At 42.1% G+C, this 14,539-nt stretch overlaps 1 protein-coding gene across 2 annotated transcripts in view; it reads right to left on the reverse strand.

The window, feature by feature from the left end:
• Positions 1 to 5,225, reverse strand: part of sorbs2a (sorbin and SH3 domain containing 2a) — a 43,582-nt gene extending 38,357 nt beyond the window's left edge. The window contains exons 1-2 of one of the 2 annotated variants that reach the window (XM_089005514.1): positions 4,762 to 5,225; positions 413 to 545 (exon numbers count right to left, since the gene is read on the reverse strand). The gene's annotated coding sequence lies outside the window, so the exon portion shown is untranslated. Of the gene's footprint in view, positions 1 to 412; positions 550 to 4,761 lie in introns of those variants that run through there. The other variant, XM_089005513.1, reaches the window with a different exon arrangement.
• Between the last annotated feature and the right edge of the window lie 9,314 nt (positions 5,226 to 14,539).

Here is a 14,539-nt window from a genome sequence, read left to right on the forward strand (position 1 = left end):
AAACTTTTATAGATTTATGTTACATTTGGAAAACTTTGTTACATTTGAAAAACACACACGGAAAGTTAATTGAACAGTCTATTGTATCTATTGGGGATAGATAAACGGATTTTAAACAATCACTTTTACTTGGAAAATAACAAAGCGGGAATTTCCAAATTAAAACTTTCAAAAATAAAGAACAAAATGTCATTGTTGAGCTAGGCTGAACAAAAAAAATATTTTACAGCAAAAATTGTTTTCTTTTGTCATTCCAGTCAACAAAGCGATTCGGTCTTCCACCGTCTGCTAAATGAAAAGCTATGAAATCCCACGGCAGAAGCAGAGGGATTATTTGCGACACCAAAAGCAGGAGGTGATGACCACCCAGCCTGCAAGGTGCAAACATTCCCAAGAAAATTTCAACTCTTACCCTCATGAAACCAAAAGAAGACCACGACAGCCTTCCAATGGGGCCAAGATGTCCTCCACCTCTCCTTGTATTTTTCTTGGGACACTTTTGCCTTCTTCCAGATGGTTGCAATGAGTCCCCCGTCAGGTCGGGGCTGTATTCAGACATGTGGTCGAAGCACAGGATGGGCAACGGAGTGAGGTGGGACGGGGGAGAGAGGGAGGAAAAGGGAGGAAAAGGGAGAGTGAGAGAGTGACTGGCAAAGAGAGTTTCCCCGTTTGGGTGAAGCGTTGATCAGATCCTGCTATTTACAGACGCGGGCATGCTTGTCTGTGACACTGGAACGTTACCCCCCCCCCCCCCCAACCGCTCTCCACCCCTCCACACAGTGTCAGGGTCCGACTAGCTCTTATTTTATCACATTCCATAAAGTCACGGTATGAACTGGCCTCTGCCAGTGCGCTGGACGTACGGTATAGTTGGGCGTTAATGCTAAATGGCTAAGTATGCAGCATCGTTTGTTTATTTTTCGGATGACTTTTACAGCACGGCTGCAACTACCAAATATTTAGATTAATCAACTTTGAAATAAATCGGCTTTGTTTTCATTTCCATCCCTTTTATTCAAAGAGTGCATCAAATTGACCACAAATAAATAAATGCTCACAATCACACCAAAGGGACAATTTTGACAATTTTTGGGGGAATGTGGGAGGAAATGAGAGTACCCACGACCTTTGCATTGTGAGGTCAACACGCTCGCCACTCATCCACCGTGCTGCCCTATGATAAAATAAATTTATAAAAGCAAAATTCACAACCAGTTTTTCCGGACTTCTTTCCCAAAACTGTCGTTTTACCAAAGTGGTTTTGACAGCTCTGGGAAAAGGGCGGATAAATGAACGAAGGGTACACACAGCGAGGGGTAAAGTCGCACGGTAGCAGAAGCGTGTCGTCAGCGCGCGGCTATGCAACAAGTGTTTGCCTTCCACGTAACCCTGTGGAAATCCAGACGGCGAGATTTTCTTTCACTTTGCCGCGCTGACACTTATATCGCCCGGATGGGTCACGTCACCTTCGAGACGCGGCGACGCTGGCCGACGTACACGTTGACATTCCTCGCCGCCAGCGGCACAGCGGCGTATATAAATACCCTATCGTCTTATAGACTCTCTGAAGTTGAGGTGGTGACATTTGGAATTTGGCCAAAATCCTGGGGGAGGAAAGAAATTATCCAGTTGTTTTCCCATGAAATTGAATTGAAAAGACATTAATAATCAATAAATAAACAAATAAATGTCCAATTTTTGTCACATTTTAAAATAAAGCTCTAACTAAAGATTAATCAATGAAATTAACCCATCAATGATTTTGAAATACTATTATTTTTATTTTGAAATACTATTGCTTGCTGGTCCATGAAATGTTGGAAAATAGGGGGGAGTTCTATATTTCTTTTTTAATTATTTTGTAAAAGGAGATAACTGCGAAGGAGTTATTTTGATGAAATAATTACTCTGCTTCTAGGGTGGATGGTCAATTTCAAAAATCCTTTTCTCTGTTAATGAGATGTCCTTGAAAGCGCAGGAGGTCACTTGGGAGCCATTTTACAATGCTACAGAAAAAAAAAACAACATTCTTTGCCATGGTATTTCTTCGCATATAAACGCCAGATCAGCAAGCTTCACGTCAAAACCTCGGAGTTCCTCCTTCCTCGCCTCAGTTTACATCTCACTATGAATACATTCAACGTGCCCATACCGCCACACGTCATTGATTATTTTACCGCTGTGTAATTCATCCGGGATTGTGTATATTTGGACGTGACCACACGCAGGCCGACTATACACACGGTCAGACCCCGAGACTGGCTGCTATTCGCAGAAGGATGATGTAACGACCGATATTAGCATCTCATATTTAGACCACCCCTCCTTGCCTCCCCCCACCCAACACCGAAAACCAAATGCAAGTGGCTACCGTGCAGCACGTCATCTGGGCCTGCAACCACGTCCCTTCACAACACCAGACTCAAGAAAATGAAGTCATGGGGGTGATGGAAGGAAAATAACCGCGTCAGGGAATGAGGTATGAACTTGGGACTTTAAAAACAATAATATGAAAGCTATTGTCATATTAAACCACAAAAGCTTATCGTTTTGAGACATAACAGGAAGAGTGCAAGTATGTGCCTGGAATCTTTCCAAGATTTTCATTTGTTGGTGTTGGGCAGTTAGCATAGTCAAGCTAAGTGTTAGCGTTAAAAACTGCAATGCAAAAGTGACACAAACACACAACATCGCATTCCCCTTTAAATATGCAAATCAGCCACGTTGCCCCCAGGCCTACAGAGCCCTCCAAAGGGGCACCGGCGCGCTGCCAAAATGTAAAAACTAAACAACCGCTGGCTCGACAAGTGCGTTGGCGACAAAGCGGTAACGCAGGTGGAATCAAATCGACACTAGCGCAGTTGGCTAAGGGGATCGCGTAGGGGGGGTTTGAATGACACGATGGCCGGAACAGCTGCAGTTCCCCCTCTACATCTCCCGCTCACGTGCCAAGGATCATGGAGGAATGGCGAAAAGCTGACAAGAGATGGGCGCCAATGATGTAGCCCCCCCCGCCCTCCCCTCGGAGCTCTCGGGGGAACAATAAAAGTACCACATTAAAGACTTAGCATTGACGGCTCGCGGAGCAAAAGGATTTGATGCGACACTCGGTTTCAGGTCAAAAGCGCAAGTGGAGACTGTGGGGCCATTGAATCTATTGAAATACACTTCTCCGTATTTTGTCAAATAGTCACCGCTAATAGAACCTAACCCCGCCCCTTCAATTTGTCACCGGGTGCGTCGTAAACTTTTCACCAACCCCAGTTTGTGTTATTCTTGACTGAATATGTTCATTCTACTTGCCAAAGCAAATAGCTGTCATGTGTAAATCAGACTGTTTGCTGTGAAGGCACCAAAACGGGGGTGGGAAGTGGTAGTGGGGGGGGCTTTACGCTGTCAGCAGTTAGCAGTCTAATCTGTAAAGTATTATGTCATTAACGCTAAAGCTAAGGCGGTATAGCTCATATCAGTGAGTCTAGTAAGCTTTTCCAGTTGCCCTGCTTCCGAAAAACAGAGTGGGAATAAAAATATTAAAAAAAAAACAATACCAGGTGTGGAATTGTGATTTGCGCCAATACGTATTTTCCAGAAAAAAATAATAATTTTGATGACCTTTGACCTCGGTACAGCGAACATCAAAAGCTTTTGGGGAATTCATTGTTTTGTTTTCATCTTTTTTTTTGTAATTTCACAACAATGTTGATATCAGAGCAACTTCGCTTTTGCCTCCTATGAGTTTTTTTTGTGAATTTATTCATCACCTGTATTTGGTCATATCTGTGCGAAAGACAACTTAAAAGTACCTCAGCCTACAGGTTTTATGATAGTGACAAATTGACCGTGAACAAGATTGTTGCTGTTCACAATCGTTTCCAGTCTATTTTACACATGCACACTCCACACAATCTGGCAGGTGCACTTCCGTTTACAAGCTACACGCACTGTGATGACTACTCCACAGTGAAATTTGCATTGAAAGCCCAGGCAATATCAAAAGATGACACTAGATATTGTGCAGCCTCGCACACAGGCGGGATAAGGCCACAATGAGTGTAGCGCGACATTTCCCGGAGTGATAGTGTTACACTTTTCCCACTCTCCCAAATTGACGCCACCCATGCCACCACCACCATTCAGACATGCCTGATTGTTTTACCAACATCCCTTCATACCAGTTATTCCAGTCAGTTTCAGTATGATGACAACAGCGCCAAAATAGCAAAGAAAATGCGGTATTTCACAAAACCAAACTGGAATTCTTTTGATAATTCTACACCAGGGAGTGAATAATCGATTTGCAGAGCGGTAGCCGACCACAATGGAGCTGTTAATCGTGGTGGGTTGTTTTGGGATATTCAGAGTGATCAAACTGAGGTCCCCGGAGTCATAGTTCTTGAGGGTTCACAAAATAATTTGATATAAATTGCTCAATGGGCTCTTAAAACGTCTAGGACAGGTTTCAGGATCATATGAAAACAAATGACATTTAAAGGACAGAGTGCTCAGAGAAGAGAACAGACGCATCATTTTTTGGAATATACACCTCACTCGTTTAGTTCTTCCATAAAGGTGCTGGAAAAAGCCGCCCTCGGTCGGCTTACCCATGCTCATCAACCCCGGTGTCAGCTGCGGAAATCCAGGGGATCACTTAGGTTAGTCGTAGCGCGTTGAAATACATTCGAATATAATAAACATGACATTCGTTTGCTTGAGTGCTGGTTTGGAAAATAATTGGACGAAAGGCGATGTTACGGTGGTTACCTTAGCAAAGCAGCCTCGACTTGGCTAGCTTGACAGCGTCCTCCATGTCATCGAACAAAAAAAAATTCCCACCGAAGGATGTGTAAAAAAAAACAAAGCTCCCCGTTTCGGAACTAGCGAGGCAAGCAGCCGTCCACCTGCTCAGTAGTTGCCAGCCTGGTGGATTCAGCGAGTCGGACAACTCCCCCTTCTAACTGGGGAGTGGTGGGGTGGGGGTGTCCACCGAGCGGAGGGGATCGAATAGCAATGCGGCGAAACAGTCCGATGCCCCTCACCCGACCGCTGCTCTCTGGCTGGCCCTGCGGCTTCCACTCCGCTCCTCCCCGCTCTCTATCTCTCCCTGGCGACAAGGACAAGCGAACCTCGGCGGAGAAGGCGACAGCTCACGCCCTTTAACGAACCAGCAGTTCGGATCTTTTCGACGTCAGCCGTTCCGGTGTTTGTGAATTAGCCGGTCCAGCGCAAAATGGCTTCTCTAAATTAGTATTAGTACAAAACAGCCTGAGCAACTTGGGTGGGGGTAACCATGGCAACGGGATACAGTAGCCTACTAGCATTTATTTTCTATACACCAAGACAGCAGCAACCGGTGTTTCTGAACATATATGTATGAACATTGGCCATTTTTATAACGTTTTTTTTGCCATAGAGAAATAAAAATAATGTGGAACAATCCATGGAGAAATCAACGCATTTAATCTATGGGCACTTGGCGAGTGGCAATGCAAGATGGCTACTGTTAGCTTCACTTCTGGTTACGTCACAATGAGTAAGCGGCATTGTGTGTGTTAGGAGTTAAACTGTAAAATACATCTGTTTTCATGCATCTCAGGGGGCAGCCATTTTGCCATTTGCTCTCAACTGAAAATAACATCACAGTTGCTCAGGGCTCAGCTCATGACCAATCAGCCCTCAACTTGCGAATGTCACATGACCAAGCGCACCAACAGGTGAGCCTTGTTTACATTCGCCATGGATGCGACCAGCCCAAAATGGCCACAATATCCCAGAAAACAAATTTGTTTTTGCATGTCATTGTTGGCTATACCGGCATCCTATAGGATTCCCACTTTTGGTGAGCAGTATGAATATAAACCAGACCGTTTGTGAAAGGCTAGGCCACTAGGATGTTGCAGTGTTTTCCTTGCAAGCATACTGTTTTTCGATATAATAGAGTTTCCCCCATTTCTCTTTTGTATCGTATTTATTTTAAATCACACACACCTAAACACAATCGAAGAAAAGGTTTCTTCAGCCGTCATCTGTACTTCTTTGAAGGTGTCGGACGTTTCGCTTTTTATCCAAGAAACTTCGTCAGCAAACTGGATAAGAAGCGAAACGTCCGACACCGTCAAAGAAGTACAGATGACGGCTGAAGAAACCTTTTCATCGATGGACAACTCCTGTATGACTGAGAGCTTACACAGACCTAAACACAATGTTTGATTTTGTAAATTGGCTAACTGAATGAATTTAAGGGGTTCACATTTAGAGCTTTATTGCTAGTTGACCTTGTGTCAACAAGACCACTTCGGTGTGTCCGTGCATCCGCGTTTGCATGCGTTTGGTCTTCTGTCGCTGGCTCTTCTATGCATTATGCGGTTGCCCCTTGAGCCAATTTCACCGTTATCCCAAAACGTTATCCAAAGTTGATGATGAAAGGGGACATTTGCAAGGCAAAGATGGGGAGTAAATTCAAATGGATTGAACGTTGGTCAATGTTCTGGGTGATACATACAGTATATGTAATACAATTCCCTGAACATTATTACATGGCTCTTTTCACATGCAGATATGACAAACTTTAAGTAGCCTGGCACAGTTTTTTTTGTGGTTATCAGAGCGCTCTCAAATCTTTCCACTCGAAAAGGGCTCCACATTTGGAAGAGCTGATATGAAGTTCAGCAGTCTGGTCAGTGTTAGAAGGCTGCATGATGGTGCTGAATAGCTTTTGAGTACATGAAGTCATATTCTGACAATGACATCATATCAGTGCCTTGCGGGTCAGCTTCAAGAGTTGCTTTAAACCCATAAAACCCGCAGCACCTGTAGGATATCTTCATCTTTTATTCAGTATAAGATGCAGCAGTGCTTTAAAAAAATATTCACAGGTCACAAATCTTTTTGAAACAGAGCAACTTCTTGGGTACTGATTTAATGTGAAGGGCAAACAGTTTTAATACACATTTCTGAAAAAAAAAACAATTCAATTATAAATTGTTAATGATGACTAATGACAATCATTTATGAAAATACAACAGTGACGTTGATAATTTCCTCTTGAAAATTTGGGGAAGAACGAAATATTTGGCAAACGATAATTCGGAAAATTCGCTGCCATGGTTCACAAATGATCACTTCTACAAAATTCCTAAAAAATCACAATGTCTAAACACTGGTGAGCTATTTCCTCACGTCATTTTGGGGCTTCCAAGTTGGCGAGGCCCGTTTTAAATTTAGATTTAGATCGTGCTCAATTCTGTATGATCACTTGTTGCTAGGCAGACTTTCATTTGAACTTGTCGCTAGGCAGAATTTGTAGGCCTCACTGTAACTTTTGCCTAGCAGATTTTATCAGGCGCGATTGTACACGTGCGACAGGTTGCGTACTCTTATCAATTGTTCAAATAAAATAAAACATTACAATTAAACCGTGTTGCTAGGCAAAAATCGTAGGACTCCATTTGAATTGCCCAGCTCCTTGTTATTTGCCAGAATGCGTCCAATTTTTAATTTAAAGGACAACCGACACCATTTTTTTTGTTTCTTAACTGACATCAGAAAAAGTATTATAGCATCTAAAATACCCAAAACACGCAGGACGATATTTTTAGTCAAATGCAAAACACCAATAAAAATGACTTAAAGTGTTCCACAACTGCCACAAAATGAGCTCTGAACTGGGCAGATTCAGAAAGTCCCGCCCCCTTGTTCGTGACGTCACTATTGGTCACACACTGCCTTGCTCCAGAATCAAAACAATGGCGAGTTCAGAGAGTTCAGATTCGGAGAAGATGCTTTCTTGTTACTCATCCAGTTATGAATATGATTCAACTAGTTCTGAAAAGGAAAGCATAAATGTTTGCAATCGATTAAAGAAGTCCTTCCGTATCAATTCGAGCCGCCTGGACTCCAATGTAGCGCCCAGAAAATGCACAAGATGGCGCACAAGCTCCGTTGGAAATAGGCTGATTTGTCCGCTGGGTAAACTTACACCTTTATGCGTGTTACCGCAATTGGTAGTCTTGGTGCGACACACCATCGATTCACCATCGCGTTATTTATGTAGCTTTCCTTCTAATTTCGCCATCAACACGGTGTTTTCAGACGAAAAAAAATACCCAAAATGCATTGTATGTCGCTTTCTCGGTCACGGGCATTCCTTCCATGACGTCACTTAGGGGATCGTCATCAACTCGAAAACAAGACTTCCTGAATATTCAGTGCGAGTCTTAAAACGAAAAATATAGCTATATGCGGTGGAATCTTTGTAAAATGCGCTCAGTAGAAGTCATTTCAAGTGATTTTAGAAATTATGGACACGACTTGTGTCCGAAGTTTGTCCTTTAAATAGTGCTCTTGAAATCCTGCCGAGCAACAAGTGGCTGGGTAGCTAAAAATGATGATTTCCCCTTTGGGGGGAAGGGTTTCGAAATACAGGTACATGTAGTTGTTTGTCATCTGCATCCACATTCACGTGTCCTTCCCGATGCTTCTTTGGCACTTCTTTTCCTTGTACAGCCAACATTGTCACGCAGTTCTCTCGCTTCTCCTTATGAAGGCATGAAGCAAGGAATTTGGCTGGCGTTATGCAACGCGGCTCTCAACATCTATTGAAAGCACAACTGGCGATAGACAGCGCCGCGCTCGTATGATGATTACACTTCAATGCCAAGACTGGCATCTGCTTGCGTTGGCCGCCTCGCTGACTGATACGGCACCGCGAGTGTTGTTTATGCTTTTGATGAGGGGCGGGGGTTGGGGGGGTGCATCTGTCTCGATAATGACTGCTAATGAGAGTGAGTTAAAATTTTGCGTGGCCATTTTTTGGCCATGTTTCACGTACTGATGAGAATGGTATCAAAAGTCCTCTGATGGCAGGGTAAGAAAAAAATGCTGTCAAAGCTCATAATGAAATCATAACAATCACTTTTAAAATGTGCTAATATGATACTATTTGGAGAGTTTTGGATTAATAGGTTGAAAATAATAGTAACATTTTATTTTAATTAATTTGTGTTTTTAATTTTTTTATCATGTTTTGTTGTATTCTTTTTTTTGATTATTGCAACCATTTACATTTAATCTTTAAGACGTATTTTTATCGAACTTAATTTGGTCAAACAAGAAATGATCTTAACTCATTCACTGCCAGACAATGTGCAAAAATGAATTCTTACAGCCGCTACACTGCAGTTGTTTATTGTCATAATGGTGGTAACTGGGTGAGGCTATTATTCATTCATTCATTTCATTATTTATGTATTTTTGATGATGGAATTTAGTAAAAAAAGCCTGATTACCACTACATCAATGTCAACCAAGCTAAATCTCGCAGAAAGTGCAGTTACTGAAAAAAATACTTGCCAAGTCGCCTCTTAGAGGAAAGTGTGTCTCAAAACAAATCTTTGGAATTCCTTCCCTGCTTGTTCTCGAGCAAAGCTGCAAATCCTATTGGTAGATTTTCGGCTTTCATAATTAAGAAATGGGCCCATTAATCCAATTAATTAAGAGGGAAGGATGGTGGGGGGCAACAGAAGGTGATTAAGGCAAGCAGTGGTGGAATCCTAAGGCATGTCGACATTTGGGGTGAATGAGTTAGCAGACTGCGTTTAGGAGCCTTACCGTCTTACATCATTCTGGTGTCTTTGCAGGATTTTTAAGGATGAAGAATTTGACCCTGAATCCCGCTGGTTCCTTTTTAGGAAATATGGCTTGGATGAGGAGCCACAAAGAGATCTGCGTTTTCAGCCGGGAGGACCTCAACACCGAAGGGAGTTCAAGGTCTTTCGACCGCCACTGAAAAATATTTCATAGGAAAATTAAATGCACACAAACAGACCACCAAAAATGTTTTAATTTTGTTGCCGTTTATTTCGGTAGCAATTGACTTCTTTTCTGATTGTGACTCATTTTGTTTAAATCGTTGAGACAAAGTAAAATACACTCTGTGTGCGGCCTCAAAAGCTTCGACAAGCTTGAAATTGTTTCTCTTCACCATATTTTTGGGAAACTAGCTATCCAATCCAGTGACGTGCGGTGAGATTCAAGGCTGGTGAGGCACTGACATCATCAGTCAGATTTACAAACATATGAACACTACAGAGTAGCTTATTCTCCATTTGATTGGCAACAGTTAATGTGTTTTGTTTAAAACGTTATGTCAGCATTCTTTATATAAACTGTAGCATAGAAAAAAAGAATAAAAAAACGTTATTTTCCTGTTACCTTTACTTATAAATGAAGTCCATGTGCCGCTCTTTCTGAAGAAAGGCATCTATACCTTCTTTGTAGAAGTCTCCCTTATCTTTCTTCAGTTTTAAAAGTCTCTATTTCTTTCAATTTAGATATGTAATCCTCCATTCTGAAAATAAGGCCAAGCAACACGAAAAAATTGACTGGATGGTTGCACTTAACTTGCTAACTGTTTACTGTAGCTTGCTCTCACTAATTCTACTATTCTGCAGCCGAGGAGGCGCAAGAACAATCTCTGTAATCACCAGCACCCCCAGTCATGAGGCAGGAGAACTGTGTGCCTCACCTACGCACAGTTTTGATAAAAATAAAATAAAATAAACACTGTCGTACAGTGTTTTTAATGTAAAGTGACTCTACATTATATACACCAGCTAAACTGTAGAAATTTAGTTCATATACTAAAAGCTTTTGAACACTTTAATAGCGAAATGCAGAGGGATAGCAATGCGGTCTCACTGCAGAGCAAGCCAGCACAGTTAGCATCGTCATTGCGCAATCCATGGTGAGGCTCAGCCGGCTGCTTCCTCACCGCTCGTCTCCACTTAGTATTTGAACGGTAAATGTGAAAATTCAGCGATTTTGAAAAAAAAAAAAAAAAAAAAATGGTGAAGTTAAATGGAAAAGAACAAAGCACTATATAAATATAACTGTTTAGTTTATTTTTTCATTTGATATTTCCATGATGACAAGTGAGGCACGGCCTCACCTGACTGCACGTCACTGATCCAATCAGAGGTTCTGCACGCACGCACGCACGCACGCACACATATATATATGAACATAAACAAGCTATATATATATATATATATATATATATATATATATATATATATATATATATATATATATATATATATATATATATATATATATATATATATATATATATATACACACACAGTAAAGTCTCGTTATATCGATATCGATACTATTTCTATGCACGCACTGAGAAAATTACATGCAAACAGGGTCGGATATATCGATAGTCCCGGTTATATCGATATTTTTTGGGACTCCCGTGAATATCAATATAACGAGACTTTACTGTATATATATATATATATATATATATATATATATATATATATATATATATATATATATATATATATATATATATATATATTTTGTTTAATCCATCCATTCAAGATATTGGTTTGCAGCCAACTAAAATATGTTAAAAAACAGACCCAATAAAAGAACATCCGATATCTTAAGAATTAAAAATAAAAAAAAATGTGGCTTGGGTTCTTCAACTTAGTTTTACACAAAAAGTAATAATAATAATAATAATAATAATAATAATACATTTCACTTATAAGCACCTTTCAAAACTCTAAAGGACACTTTACAGTCATAGAATAAGAGTTTAAAAAATTTGACCCACTGAAATATAATTTTTATTTTACTTTTCATGAGATTAATTTTTCTAAATACGCTTTCAAAATCTCATGTCTGTCATGATCTGGTTGACGACCAACGGGGGGCGCTGTCGCCCCCGCCTACACCTCACAGGTGCTGGTCGTCCCGATCAGATTGGCGTCCAGCGGGTAGCGACGTCAGCCCTGCCTGCAGCCTCGCAGGTGCTGGTCGTTATAATCAATAACACTTAAAAGGACACCTGGCACGATCATCCGGTGCCGATTCATTGTTTGTTTGCTGCTTGGTTGCAGCATTCATCGTGTACGTGTTTGTTTAACCTTGGCGGGCTTTTACACTTGGTTTTCTTTTGCTATTTTGTATTTTTTTCCATTTAGATCATTTTGATGTTTTACATTTTGTTACTGCTGACCTTTATTTTAATACAATTTGTCAAACAACCTCCTGCTCCCTCCTGCCTGCTTTTTGGGATCCGAACCCGCCATCACCACCTCGCAAACCGTGACAGAATGAATCGGCCAACCATCGGATCCCGCAGGTACATCGGACCCGTCTCATTTCCACCCTGTGCCTGGCAATGCTACGTCCACGTTAGCGCAAGCCTCGTCGAGTTTGAATTGCGTCACTCGACGAGCCGCAACGTCCACGTAAACGTCCGGCCGAGACCTCCTTCCAGGTGGCCGTCCAGGGTGACCCTGGGTGACTGGCATTGCACGCCCACGTCCAGCCACGCTGTCGTCGTGCATGACGGATTGAGTCTCATCCACGACGAGCCGTGCAACGTCCGCGTCAATGTCAGTCCGAGACCCCACTCACCGCTGGATCCCGGAGCGGCTCTGGACCCGTCTCGTTCCCCCGGAGCCGGGCAGTTCACGCCCACGTCGGCGTCCGGCCGAGACCTGGTCCCATACGGCCGTACGGGGTGCCATTCTGCGCCTGGCAGTCGACGTCCACGCAGAGCCATGCGCCGTCGCGTGAACGTGCGAGAGGGATCGCACTCACGCCCACGACGATCCGTGCCGCGTCTTCGTCCACCCCAGGCCGAGTCCCGTTCCCATCAGGCCGCCGCCCGTCGTATGCTGGAGAGGCCGCGGTTGCCCTCTCCACCGACCGTTCGAGTGGACTTTTTGGGAGACTGTTGGGACTTCTGGAAGCAGCCCCTTGAAGGGGGGGTACTGTCATGATCTGGTTGACGACCAACGGGGGGCGCTGTCGCCCCCGCCTACACCTCACAGGTGCTGGTCGTCCCGATCAGATTGGCGACCAGCGGGTAGCGACGTCAGCCCTGCCTGCAGCCTCGCAGGTGCTGGTCGTTATAATCAATAACACTTAAAAGGACACCTGGCACGATCATCCGGTGCCGATTCATTGTTTGTTTGCTGCTTGGTTGCAGCATGCATTGTGTACGTGTTTGTTTAACCTTGGCGGACTTTTACACTTGGTTTTCTTTTGCTACTTTGTATTTTTTCCATTCAGATCATTTTGATGTTTTACATTTTGTTACTGCTGACCTTTATTTTAATACAATTTGTCAAACAACCTCCTGCTCCCTCCTGCCTGCTTTTTGGGATCCGAACCCGCCATCACCACCTCGCAAAACGTGACAATGTCGGTCAATGCCACTCTTCAATTTAGACTTGCAGTATAATTGTCCCGATCGACAGCACTGTCTAGGAGTAAACATTTAGTGGATTGGACTGCCCCGCAGAGTCAACGGTACATCACATCCAATATCGACCCTATTGATCTCCTGACACTTTCCAGTGAGAGAGTCACATCATGACCACTTAACAACAGTTTCATCGATAATGTATTTTCAAAAAAACACAACCCGAAACGGTTAATAAAGTAGTTTACATCACACACGTCCAGCTCTGACACAATCGTAACTGCAACATTGCTACGCTGTTCTTTTTTTGTTTTGTTAAATATACGTACAATAAAAAACATATTTTGTAATTTCGCATTTGATTATTATGTTTTGGCCATTTAAAAAAAAAATACACGGGACAAGCGAAGGTAAAACAGCCCCCAAATAAATCTTGCTGAGATTATCAATGGTTATGCAAGTGTAAAATAACCCAACCACTATAAAAGGGGAGAAAGTGATTACTCATTTAAAAAGTCCTGCTGCCCTCTGGTGGTTGTTTGGAACAACATTCAAGCCGATCCCAGTTGCCTATTCCAGACAGTGGCTTTGAAAATTTGTCTTTTCTGCTCAAATTGATTTCTTAATCCCTCCATCCATGATACAACTAATCATTAAAGTCACGTGGAAAACCAAAACATAATTTGGAGTCTTGTTTGTGAAATGAGGGAGGGAGGAATAGATTGATGTTGAAAATAGAATAGATTGATGTTGAAAATAAACACAAAAAAGGCTGATTCAGATTTGTGTTCATAGATATGATGCAAAATGTGTAGATGGTAGCATCTAAAAAAGAAAAAAGAAATTGCTTACATAACTCTGCCTCCCATGGTGGTCTTCCCCATTCATTGATTCATTAATTCATAACCAGTATTAATTCATTCAACAGTAGCCAAAATGGAACTGTATAGTGCCACTTAGCAGTTTTTTTTTGACGACGATACTAGTGCAGCGTGTTCTACCGGAAACAAATTCCTTGTGTGTTCTACATACTTGGCAATAAAGATTATTCTGATTCTGATTCATGGACACAGATTGAGTGAATCAAAACATGCTTAGCTAGCGAGCTCGCTAAAATGGTTCAACGAGCGAGTTGCTGGCTCGCAAAACAAGTTTGTTCGTTTAGCTCGGTAGCTGTCTTAGTTTTTGTTTGTTTGTTCTTTAATGTTTTGTTTTAGTTTAGCTGTTTTTTTAATTTTATTTTTTTTCTTTCTTATGTATGACGTCATCACTTCGACGCAATAGCAACACGATCAGGATTGTTTACGGATA

This window comes from Hippocampus bargibanti, linkage group LG10 (genome assembly GCF_051943395.1).
Source record: "Hippocampus bargibanti isolate YZ-2025 linkage group LG10, ASM5194339v1, whole genome shotgun sequence".
NCBI lineage: Eukaryota > Metazoa > Chordata > Actinopteri > Syngnathiformes > Syngnathidae > Hippocampus > Hippocampus bargibanti.